Source organism: Coffea arabica, chromosome 9c (genome assembly GCF_036785885.1).
Source record: "Coffea arabica cultivar ET-39 chromosome 9c, Coffea Arabica ET-39 HiFi, whole genome shotgun sequence".
Taxonomy (NCBI): domain Eukaryota; kingdom Viridiplantae; phylum Streptophyta; class Magnoliopsida; order Gentianales; family Rubiaceae; genus Coffea; species Coffea arabica.
Genome location: NC_092326.1, coordinates 14,935,360 through 14,946,163, shown reverse-complemented (window position 1 = coordinate 14,946,163; position 10,804 = coordinate 14,935,360). Strand labels below are relative to the sequence as shown.

Sequence of the window (10,804 nt, the reverse complement as noted above, 5' to 3'; positions counted from 1 at the left end):
CGTTTTCCTGTCGTTCCCCTTATTCCTCCAATCATTTAAAAATGAAATTTTGTAAGTAAAAACCCTCGTTCGTTCGTTCATTCTCCCCCATCCAAACGTTGGCCGGACTCCACCCATCCGGACATTGGCCGAACTACAAGGTAATACTTGAGTATACCAAATTCACCCAGGGTCACCATATCGCCCGACCGAGTCCGCTTCTGGCTCGAGTCGATCAGTAAAGAAGGGCAGGGCCCAGTTCAGCCAAAAGGCTTGCATCATGCGCAACTAATGTATTAATCATTAAATCATTGAAAATTTCATGTTTCATTTAGGTTGAGCGCGATAAAGTACGCACTCGCCTAGAAAATTCGTTTTGGAATCATTGGAAACACTTAACACATTATCAAACAACAACAAGTAGTCATGAAGTCAAGGAGAATATAACAAATAAGGAACACTCACATATGTAGGCAAAACAACGTGCAAAATATTCCTTCCGGATATTATCTTTAATCACCGAGAAAACCTAAGATTAAACGAAAAGAATATTACAGCTCATCTAGCACAACAATTAGGTGAAATCAAAGAAACTTGACAAATGATGAATAGAACGTATAAAAGACTTTAAAGTGAAATGAGGACATTTGGACCCGTGGACAAAATAACTAGGGTTTCATAGACCAAATGTAAAACCAAACTCAAAAGGGTTATAAAATTTTCTAATGGAAACACTTGAACTAAAAACAAGTTGGAATCCAACTAGATAGGCTAAGAAATACTATTTTTGGAATCGTTTATATGGTTCAAAATCATCTCATATTCAAGTAGATATTATAGACTAAATGTCTTAATGAAATTCATGAAAAATGGAGGACAAAAATACCCAAGAAAACCCTAAACCACTCATCTTTATTTAGTAAGAGTAAGTAAACATTTGGAGTTTTCAATTGAAGACGGATCATGTTTTAAGATGGAAAAACGGTCATAGTATTTGCCAAACGAAAATATACAAGTTCAAATAGAAACTTAGCTCTCGAGCGAAAATTTGGGCAGCACGCCCTTTGTATTTTCCTATTTTCCAGCCATTTACGGCTTCATTCTTTTCCTCAATCAAACCCAAAGTTACTCACAACACAAATTCATTTCAATAGCCGTTTAATAGGCTCAAGACAATACAAGGACAAAAATCAAGCTAATAACAAGTGCAGAAATGAAATATAACAAAAAACAGATTTGACGGGTTCTTGCGTAACGGACATATCCGAAGCTACGCCTAACGGATTGGGATGAAATTTATACTGTTTTGAAGATAAGACAGAGAGCTACAATTTTGATGAAGACCACTTAGACCAATTCCCAGTGTAACCTAGTCAAATTCCCAATTCCCAGAACCAAATTCCAGCTAATCGGCTAATTAACCGTACTACCTTTAAATGGCCATATCTCAGGCTACCAAAGTCCGTTTAAGGTGTTCTTAGTGGCGTTCAAAAGCTAAGATAGAGTACTAAAACTTTCATGTTTTGGAAAATGGCGAAATCAGCACGGATCATAGTGAATAAACAGGTTAACTGGACGAATCTGTCTAAAACGGATCACTGGATGCGTCCTAAGTCAGTGAGGGTATTTTGGTCTTTTCACAGGCTAAGTTGCTCCGATTGAGGTGAAATTTTGTAAAAAACTATAAAACATTATTCTATACAACTTTCATGTTTTGTACCAAGCCTAATTCGGCCTCTAAAATGGAGCACTAAAACCGGACAGAATTGAGGTCATATTTTCCAGAAATCTGGAATTTTTGGTTTCAATGATAACTTTCTTCATTTCTTGCTTCACTTGCTACCAAAACCCCCTATATAATCTTGGATACAACATATTTTAACCATACATCAAGTATAGGCAGTAATCCATCAAACCCTAATTCATGTAACTAAAAGGAAAAACACCCAAAACATGATAACAACCATCATTCATCACAAATGAGATGCTAAGCCAATTTAAACAAGATCAAGAGTAAGAAATGGAGAAGTCAGCATCATTACCTTGCTAAAGTGACTACCAAAAGCAACCCTAGCTCTTCCTTCCAAAATTTCACCAACACCCCACTAGCTAAACATTCAAGGAAGGTTTTAATCGGTTTAGTTTTTTTTGTTTCCTCACTTGGGTGATTCAATTTCAAGATGGATTGGGCAGCTCTCCCTTGGGTTTTTCTCTCTCTCTCTCTCAGCCAAGGTAGCAGAAAAATGAGGAAGAAAGGCTGCTCCATGGTGATAAGAAGGCAAGGAAAAAAAAATATCAACTAAGGGACCATAGGGTGGTGACACTTGTCACCACCAAGGCCATGAATTTTTCTCTCTCTCCCTTACATTTTTGGCCCCAATTTCGGCCAAGAGGATGAGTATGAGGGGGGGATATTTTGCAAAAATATCAAGGGTGTGTGGTGGTAAGGAAGTGGTGGGTTCAATCGGTAGTGATTGATACCCGTCGGTTTCAACCGATTTTTCTTAAATCGCGTATACTAGGGTTTTTACCTTCTAATCACTAACTTATTATTATCACTTCTAATCATATAATATTTCCTCATCCAAAAGTCACTCTTAGCTACCAAATTTGATTCTCACTCCGTACTGGATAATTACACTACGGATACACGTGAAAACCCTAACTTCCTCCAACTTGAAAACGAAAAGTGAAACCCTACTTTCTAGGTTCATTTGCACCTATTGTGGGGTGATTGGGTAGTAGGGCTATTATAAAATAATAAGTTCCAAATAAAAGGAAGTTTTAAAGAGAAACGTGAGGGATTTTACAATTCCAGTGATTAAAATTAGGGTTTCAATTAAAATATGAGAAATTTAAGAAAACCGGTTAGTCACAAGTAAATTAGGGTTTTTTTTATTAAAATCTTAGGGTTTCTAGTCTTTTAAAACAAAATAAGGTTTTAAATCAAACCCAAAGAAATACACTTTAGTATTTTCGTTACAAACAAAATAATGTTTTTTTTAAATAAAAATAAACTAAAGAAACTATAATATTCTCTTTGAGACTAAACAAAAGATGATCCTAAAAGTTGGGGTATCACAATAAGTTCATCAAGTGAGCACAACAAACATCACATTCCAAGAAGATTTATAAAAGGATACGGTCGGCTCTCAAGAGCCCTTTTCCACTCTTGGCATACTTGATCTCACCTCATTGACGCTCCGTCAATGTATAAAAGTAACCAATACCGTAGACTCCACTTTCTCCGGTTCCTTCCACCTCACATACCCCTACCGGGCCCGAACTCCAAACAGTTCAATAAATGGTAACAATCGAGTATACCGGAATCAAGAGTCTCATACTCAAGGATTCCACATAAACAGTCCCCATGGCTTGTCAATTTTCTCGACCAAACCCTTGTTGGCTCGATTCAATTGACCACCAATGGGGTTGAGCTCAGAATCAACAGTATAAATCGTTGGATACACGTCCAAATGACACCCATTCAAGTATATCAAGATAATTCAAGTGATACAGTAAACAGTCAATTAAGCCATAAAGTACGAGAGTGGTAAAGTACACCCTCGTCTCAACCAGTATCAGTAGTAAACAAAAACATTCCAAGAAAAGAAAATTTTAAAAGCTAATCTCATCGCGACAAGTGGCAACCATTCCATGGTTGTTTGACCAACTTAATTCCTACCTTCTTTCTTGCTGGTCTTGGTCGTGGCTTTGGAGGAAAAACAAGAGAAAGAAACCACAATCCATCTTGAGTTTGATCCACTTAAGTAAGAAAATAAGAAATCTAAACCGATTAATCACTAGTTTGGGAGCTTGGGAAGCTTAAGGAACCAAAAATTTCGAGGAAAAGTGGAGTATTTTTCTTGCAAGCTCTTGTCTTGAGGTATAATGGCTAATCAACCTTTCTTTCTCCATTAATCATGATTAAGTTGGGTATTAATGTTAGAATTGTGCTTGTGATGCTTGTTTCAAATGGTTTTGATGATTGGAGTGATGATTTTGAGTTAGGGTTTTGATTGATTCACTTATATTTCTTGTGGGTTAGGTGTTATATGATATATATATATATGGTATATAATCTTGTAAAGGAGAAAGTAGTGGTAGTTCCAAGGTAAAAATGCGACTTGTAGCTTGAATATAACAAAATTCCAGATTTCTTGAAATTGTAGCTTCAGTTCTGCCCGGTTCCAGTTCACTATGTTAGAGGCAGAATTAGGCTTAGCACAAAACATGAAAGTTGTATAGAATGATATTTTATGATTTCCTACAAAATTTTACCTCAATCGGAGCAACGTATCCTGTGAAAAGATGAAAATACCCTGACTGCCATAGGAGTAAAGTCAGTAGACAGTTTTGACAGTACACTAAGTTGGTTACATTTGTTCACATTGATACGTGCTGAACCAGCTTTTAGTCAAAACATGAAAGTTTTAGCCCTATGTTTGAGATTTCCAACACAATTGAGAACACCCCAATCGGACTTCAGTAGCCTGAGTTATTATCATTTACACATAATGCGGTTAACTAGCCCGAATGTGAGATTTTGGTTCTGTAATCCAGACTTTTGACCTAGATACACTATGAACTGGGCTGAGTAGTTTTCATCAAAGTTGTAGGCCTTTGTCTTAGCTTCGAAACGGTATAAAGTTTACCCTACTCTGATAAGTGTAGCTACGGCTGTGCTCGTTACGCTAAGTGACGGCAAATCTATCTTTTGATTTATGCCTTATATTTCATTTCCGGACATGTACCTAGTTTAATTTGGTATTTGTATGACTTTGAGCCTATTCAATGACTATTGAAATGAGGTTATTTTATGTGTGACTTTGGAACTTTTTGAGGAAAATATTGAAGCCATAAATGGCTGAAAAATGGGTAAACACAAGGGACATGCCGCCAAATTTTCACGAAAAAGATAAACTAGCCTTTAGAGTTCTAGTTCTGTATCTTGCAAATTTAACTTGGATACACTGAAAAATAGGTTGAGGTATCTTCATCAAAGTTGTAACCTTTTGTCTAAGGTTCGAGACACTACCTAGTACATTTTGATCCGATAACCACAGCTCTAGTTATGGGCAAATCGTGTAACCCGTTTTGTACCATTTTCTTTTTCACGCACGCGCACGTGCATTTCTCAACCGTTTTTGCCATTTTGGACCGTTTAGGTCTACTTTTGTTATTTTGTTACCATTCCGGCCGTTTCGACCAATTTCGACATTCTTTTGGCCTTAACGTCATTTTTGACTGTTTTTTATTATTTTTGACCATTTCCGACCATATTCGATCGTTTACGTTATAAACTGCTATTGTATGGCCGTTTCACTTATGTGTGTATATAATCTGTCAATACAGATTGTGAGGCTTTTGACGGTGATGGTCAAGCTCGGTGAATTGTATCGTTTTTCGTGCCAAGCTTTATCAAGTGAGTAATTGGGTTGTTATTGATGTGGAATTGTTAAAGTGTTTTGTATATGTTAAATGGTGTGACAGCCCCACCTCTCCCTTGGGCAAGCCCTAGGGTATCAGCGGACTGCCTGCCTAGCTCTCGCCAGGACTCAGTCGTTCAAAGTACTAATATCATCAATGAAACGAATGTAACATTTGACAATGCAGGGGATTGAAACACTAACTCAAACATGATCAGTAATCCAACAATTCGGCTCAGTACATATATCATCGTATGCCAACTTACCACGCTTCACTCAAAATTACATAAAATAAATCACCCTTAAGAATTTAAGCTTACAAGTCTGCTTAAACGAAAGTTACAACCTCAAAACGCAAGAACGGCAAAATAAAGCTAAGAAAGCCCTCGATCAAATCCCTTCCCGATCTGTTAAGGAAAACAAAGGGAATGGGGTGAGCTAAAGCCCAGTGAGGTTCCAGGTAAACAAGTAAACACATAGCCACATAAAATCACAAAATAGCCAACTAAACACCGTACAGTAAAATAACAGTTTAATCACAATTCAATTCAAGGATACGGGTGGCTTTCAAAAGCCAAAGGTCCACTTGAGCTTGATCATAATTGCCTCCTGTTGACACTCCGTCAACACTTGTAACAGTATATAGGTCCGTAGAACACCACTTTCACCAGTCTCCGTCCCCCAAACAACCCCCCACCGGGCCCGCACTCTATAAACAGTAGTTTGGTAATACTCGAGTATACCAGGAATCCGAGTTTCCAATGCTCAAGGATTCCAATGAAACAGTATCAAGCCGAGGATTTTATCACTGGTGGTGCTGGACAACACAACAAGTAAGCACAACGGCTATGCTTCACCAGGGACCTCCAGGCAAGATTCAATTTCCAGTGAACAGTAAACAGACCTCAAGGTTTATCGGCCTTCTCGACCACGCCCTTGCTGGCTCGATACAACCGACTCACCTATGAGGTTGGGTACCCAAACAGTAAAGTAGTTGGCGGAATGTCATCCACGCAACTTAAGCACGGTCATGTATAGCAATATCTCATTTCATATTACTTCATTCAGTAAGTAGAGCCTCAGTGGAAAACAAGGAAGGTCAAGTGCGATAAAGTACACACTCGCCTCGATTTTAACTAAAACAGTGTTTGGCTCAAACAATAGCAAATCAACGATTTCAAGTATGCAAGTATTCCACATAACAAGTAGCAAGTAGTGAAACACTCACCTGTCAAGCAAAAGTAGCAATTGACATCAAACGTCTCAGTTACGATCACCTTTGTTGCCCAAACCTAGGTCAACGAGCGAAACCATTAACAATTGGATTCGTTCCTTACTCAAGTATAGGTTCATTGAGAGACCAAGTGAGTAGCCTAAGCTACTTAATCTATCATGCAAATGAGGTCCAAACCATGGGAAAAGTTGATAAGAAAACAAGTTTGGTATGTACATGAAAGTTCGACAAAAGAAGGGTTTCACCGAAGCTCAAAAGTTTCATTACGGTTAAACTGTCTCGCCCGACCAGCCTCGGGAAAATGGTCACTGTTCATGGTAGGAGAGTCAGAATTAGGTTCCGTCAATTGCGTTGGAAACTAGGTTCTTAAGGTTAAATTTGTCGTGAAGAAACCATTTCCAAAATCCCAGCTTAAGTGGCTCAAAATTACGAAGCCAAAAGAAATTTCTGGACTGCCTCGGATGAACAGTACCGCACGGGCAGCCGACTTCCACGACTTGCCACGGATTACTCGGGACGAACCAGAACATGAGACAGGTACCATTTTAAAGCTCTAAGAGTCTATTTTCCAATTCCATAAACGGCACTCAATTCAGATCAGTGAGTAAAACGTTATAGCCTTTACAACATCGCTGGACAGAAAGTTTCTGGACCTAGTCCAGTTTTGTCCCTTTGCTTGCAACTCAAAATTTATTCAACCAAATTGGCTAATTTTTTGTAGACAACCTCTACACACATAACCCAACATATATCACTCACATTTGTAGCCAAAATATGCATGAAACATCAGGGCAAAAACCGGACAGCAAGCTGAACAGTTTCGGTCAGCATCCTTAATTCTTTCCCAACTTTCACTCTTCTCATTATTTCCACCTTTTGCACATCTCAAGTATTACATCTAACCATATAAGGTTTTAAAACATATCAATACCTCATAAACATAAATGAATAAGAGTTGAACATTTCATCAAACACTTGGTGTGCATACTAACAATTCATCCACTACTTGTTTAATTCAAGGGGTTAACTTTCAATTCCAACCACAACAACTTGCAATTCATGATTAGAGCTTATAGTAGATGATCTAACACATAAAACCCCCAAATTAAAGAGTACTTACCTTACTTACAAGGTGCTCAAATCACCAAAACAATCCACCAAAATGAAAGCTTCAAGCTTGGAACAACCACAAGGATTGGAGGAAAGTTTCTCACTAACTCTAGATCTTTCTCTTTTGATTTTTCTCTCAAGCTCACACTAGGTTTAGAAAGCTTTAAAATGGAGTTTCTCTCCTTCTCTTGGGAGCTAAGAAGGGCACGAAATTATGGTGGAGGAATGGAGTAAAAATTGGTTTAAAATTCATCTAATCTTTGGTCAAACAAGATGCATGGCTAGGATTTTGCCACTTGGCCTAATTCTTGTACACAACTTCTCTTAATTCTTTGACTAATGCCATTCTTACCTTTCCAAATGCACCAATAATTATTCAACACCTCTAATCTCTCACAAAAAGTCTCTACCACTAATAAAAGAACACTTGGACAATTACAAGTGGTGATTTATTTACAACCTAGCTCGAGGATATATTTTACTTCAAGTAAAATGAATTGAAATGAAATGCATGGAAATTATTATAACACATAGAAAATAATTTGTAAGGGCATATATTAAATGGTCTAGATCTTATAATAAGGCATGTAAATAAGAAAATTGTGTTTTAAAGTGAGGGTCCATACAAGGGATTTGTTGTAACACATTGTGAAATATAATGCTAGGGCATATAAGAGGTGGTTTAAATCTTGGTGCAAGGCATGTAGTTTGGGGAAATTGTATTTTAAAAATGAGGGTTCTCACAAATGAGTACTTAGGCGAGGGTGTACTTTATCTCACTTGACCTAAATCCATCATTTGTTTTAAATTTCTATGTGAAAATACATGCCTTATGTTGAGTATCACCCTTTTGTTGTGTGCTGAGGAGGGTGATTACATGACTTGAGTATTACCCTTTTCCTGTGTGCTGGTGGGGGTGATTACATGACTTGAATTGAACCCCATTTGTTGTGTGCTGTTTGGGGTAAGTACTTTGTTGTGTACTTTGTTGAGAAATACCATCTATTGAGAGATCGGATATCTCAAGGCTTGGTTCCAGCCTGATTCCAAGGGTAGACGAACTATTCGAGCCAGTCGGGGCTTGGTCGAAGATAGTTCCATGCTAAACTTGGGATTTAGTTCTTTGTAAAGATTTGATGAAAGCTAAGTTATTTTGTTTCGTTCGAGCTACTGTGTGCTGTTGACTGGCCAGCGGGGGTTGATAAGGTGAACGGGAAAAGTTAAGTGGAGTCTACGGACCATGAGTACTTTGGTTGACGGAGTGTCAACAGGCGTCCAAGCTCGAGGAATTGAACTGGTTTTGGAGCCACCTGTATCCTACCATTGTGATGTTACTTTTCTGTTATTGATGTGAAATATTCTGATTTACTTGTTTAATTATGTGAGTTAACATTTAACCTCAATTATTCATTAAGCATATAGCTTATCTCGTTCCATTTGTTTTCCATAGCAGGGGCCGACGCGGGAATCGTTTGAGTAGGTGTATAGACTTTTGGTTATAGACTATTTGACTTTGTACTTGTTATAAGTTGACTAGTAAGATGTATATAGTTGTCGTGGTGGTTGCAGTATCAAGGGTTTACTTTCTGGTACTCGTAATATGTAATCCTTGGAGAATTGAATGTAATATTTGAAATTTATCTTGTAATTCATTTGAGAACTATAGTGAGTGAGTGAGTCCCGGCGAGAGTTTGGCAGGCGACCCGCCGAACCCTGGGGTACGCCCTAGGGGGAGGTAGGGCTGTCACAGGCACAAAATGGGTTACACAATTTTTTTGACCATAATTGGGCTGTGGTTATCGAATCAAAATGTACTAGGCAGTGCCTCGAAAGTTAAACAAAAGGTTACAACTTCCATGAAGACACCTTGACCCAGTTTTTAGTGTATTCAATCCAAAACAATCCGATACTATAGATACATGTATGACTTTTGTGAATACTGTAGAAAACAATCCTAGCTCAAAACTAGGATTCGAGAAGATAATGTGTTCGTTTGATTATTAGGGTTCCTTGGTATTTGAGTGTATTATCCGGAAGGAAACTTTGGACGTTATTTTGTTTAAATAGGTGAGTGTTCCTTGTTGTTATGTTACCCTTGACTATATGCCTTGTTTCATGTTATGGGTATTTGATTGAATGTTTGCATGTTAAATGCTTTCAATGATTGCTAAAAATGAGTTTTCTAGGCGAGTGTGTACTTTATCGCACTCGACCTAAATGAATGTGAAATTTTCAATGATTGAATGATTATATGTGCATGAATGTAAGGCATTGGCTGAACTGAGCCCTGCCCTTCGTTACTAATCGACTCGAGCCAGAAGCGGACTCGGTCGGGCGATTTAGTGATCCAGGATGAACGTTTGGTATACTCGAGTATTACCTTGCTGTCGGGTGGAGTCCGGTCAATGTCCGGAAGGAGGTGGAATGAAATGAATAAACGAGTGGCAATGAATGAAATGAAGGGTTTTACTTATCAAAATGCATTTTCAAATAATTGGAGGAATAAGGGGAATGACAGGAGAATGAACGAACGAACGAACGAATGGCTCATTGTGAGCCCGTATCCTTTTAATGAATGTGTTATTATCGCTTTCCATTGTAAATGTTTCTTGAACTATTGATACTCTATGATTAATGTATTGGATTGATTGTTTGATTATGTGTTCGGAACCTCACTGAGCTTTTAGTTCATTCCTTTAGTTTTGTTTTCCTTAACAGGGGACGGCGAGCAGGATGAGAGCTCTGTATAGACTAGCCTAGCCTAGTTCTTTGATTTTGTAATGGTTCTCGCCCTAGTGCTTGGCACGGGCTGGATGTGTGGTAAATTGAGAACCTTTGTATATTCGATGTTTGTACTCCCTTTTGAGATAGTGATGTACATAAGTTTTGTACTCCCTTTTGAGATAGTGATGCCTTTTGAGATAGTGATGTACATAAGTTTTATCGGAGGGTATCGGATTGTTTTATACCGTATCGGCGGGACACAACCGAAATAGAATACATGTATTGTAGCAATCGAGTAAATAATGCAAGAAACAGTTCATAAGTAGCT

General features: G+C 38.1%; 1 long non-coding RNA gene across 1 annotated transcript; it reads right to left on the bottom strand.

Moving 5' to 3' along the window:
* Window positions 1–5,706: 5,706 nt before the first annotated feature.
* Window positions 5,707–7,927, bottom strand: LOC140014054 (uncharacterized). The gene is made up of 3 exons (XR_011820936.1): window positions 7,763–7,927; window positions 6,637–6,700; window positions 5,707–5,815 (listed from the first exon to the last, which is right to left on the bottom strand). It is a non-coding gene; the product is annotated as an uncharacterized lncRNA (long non-coding RNA).
* Between the last annotated feature and the right edge of the window lie 2,877 nt (window positions 7,928–10,804).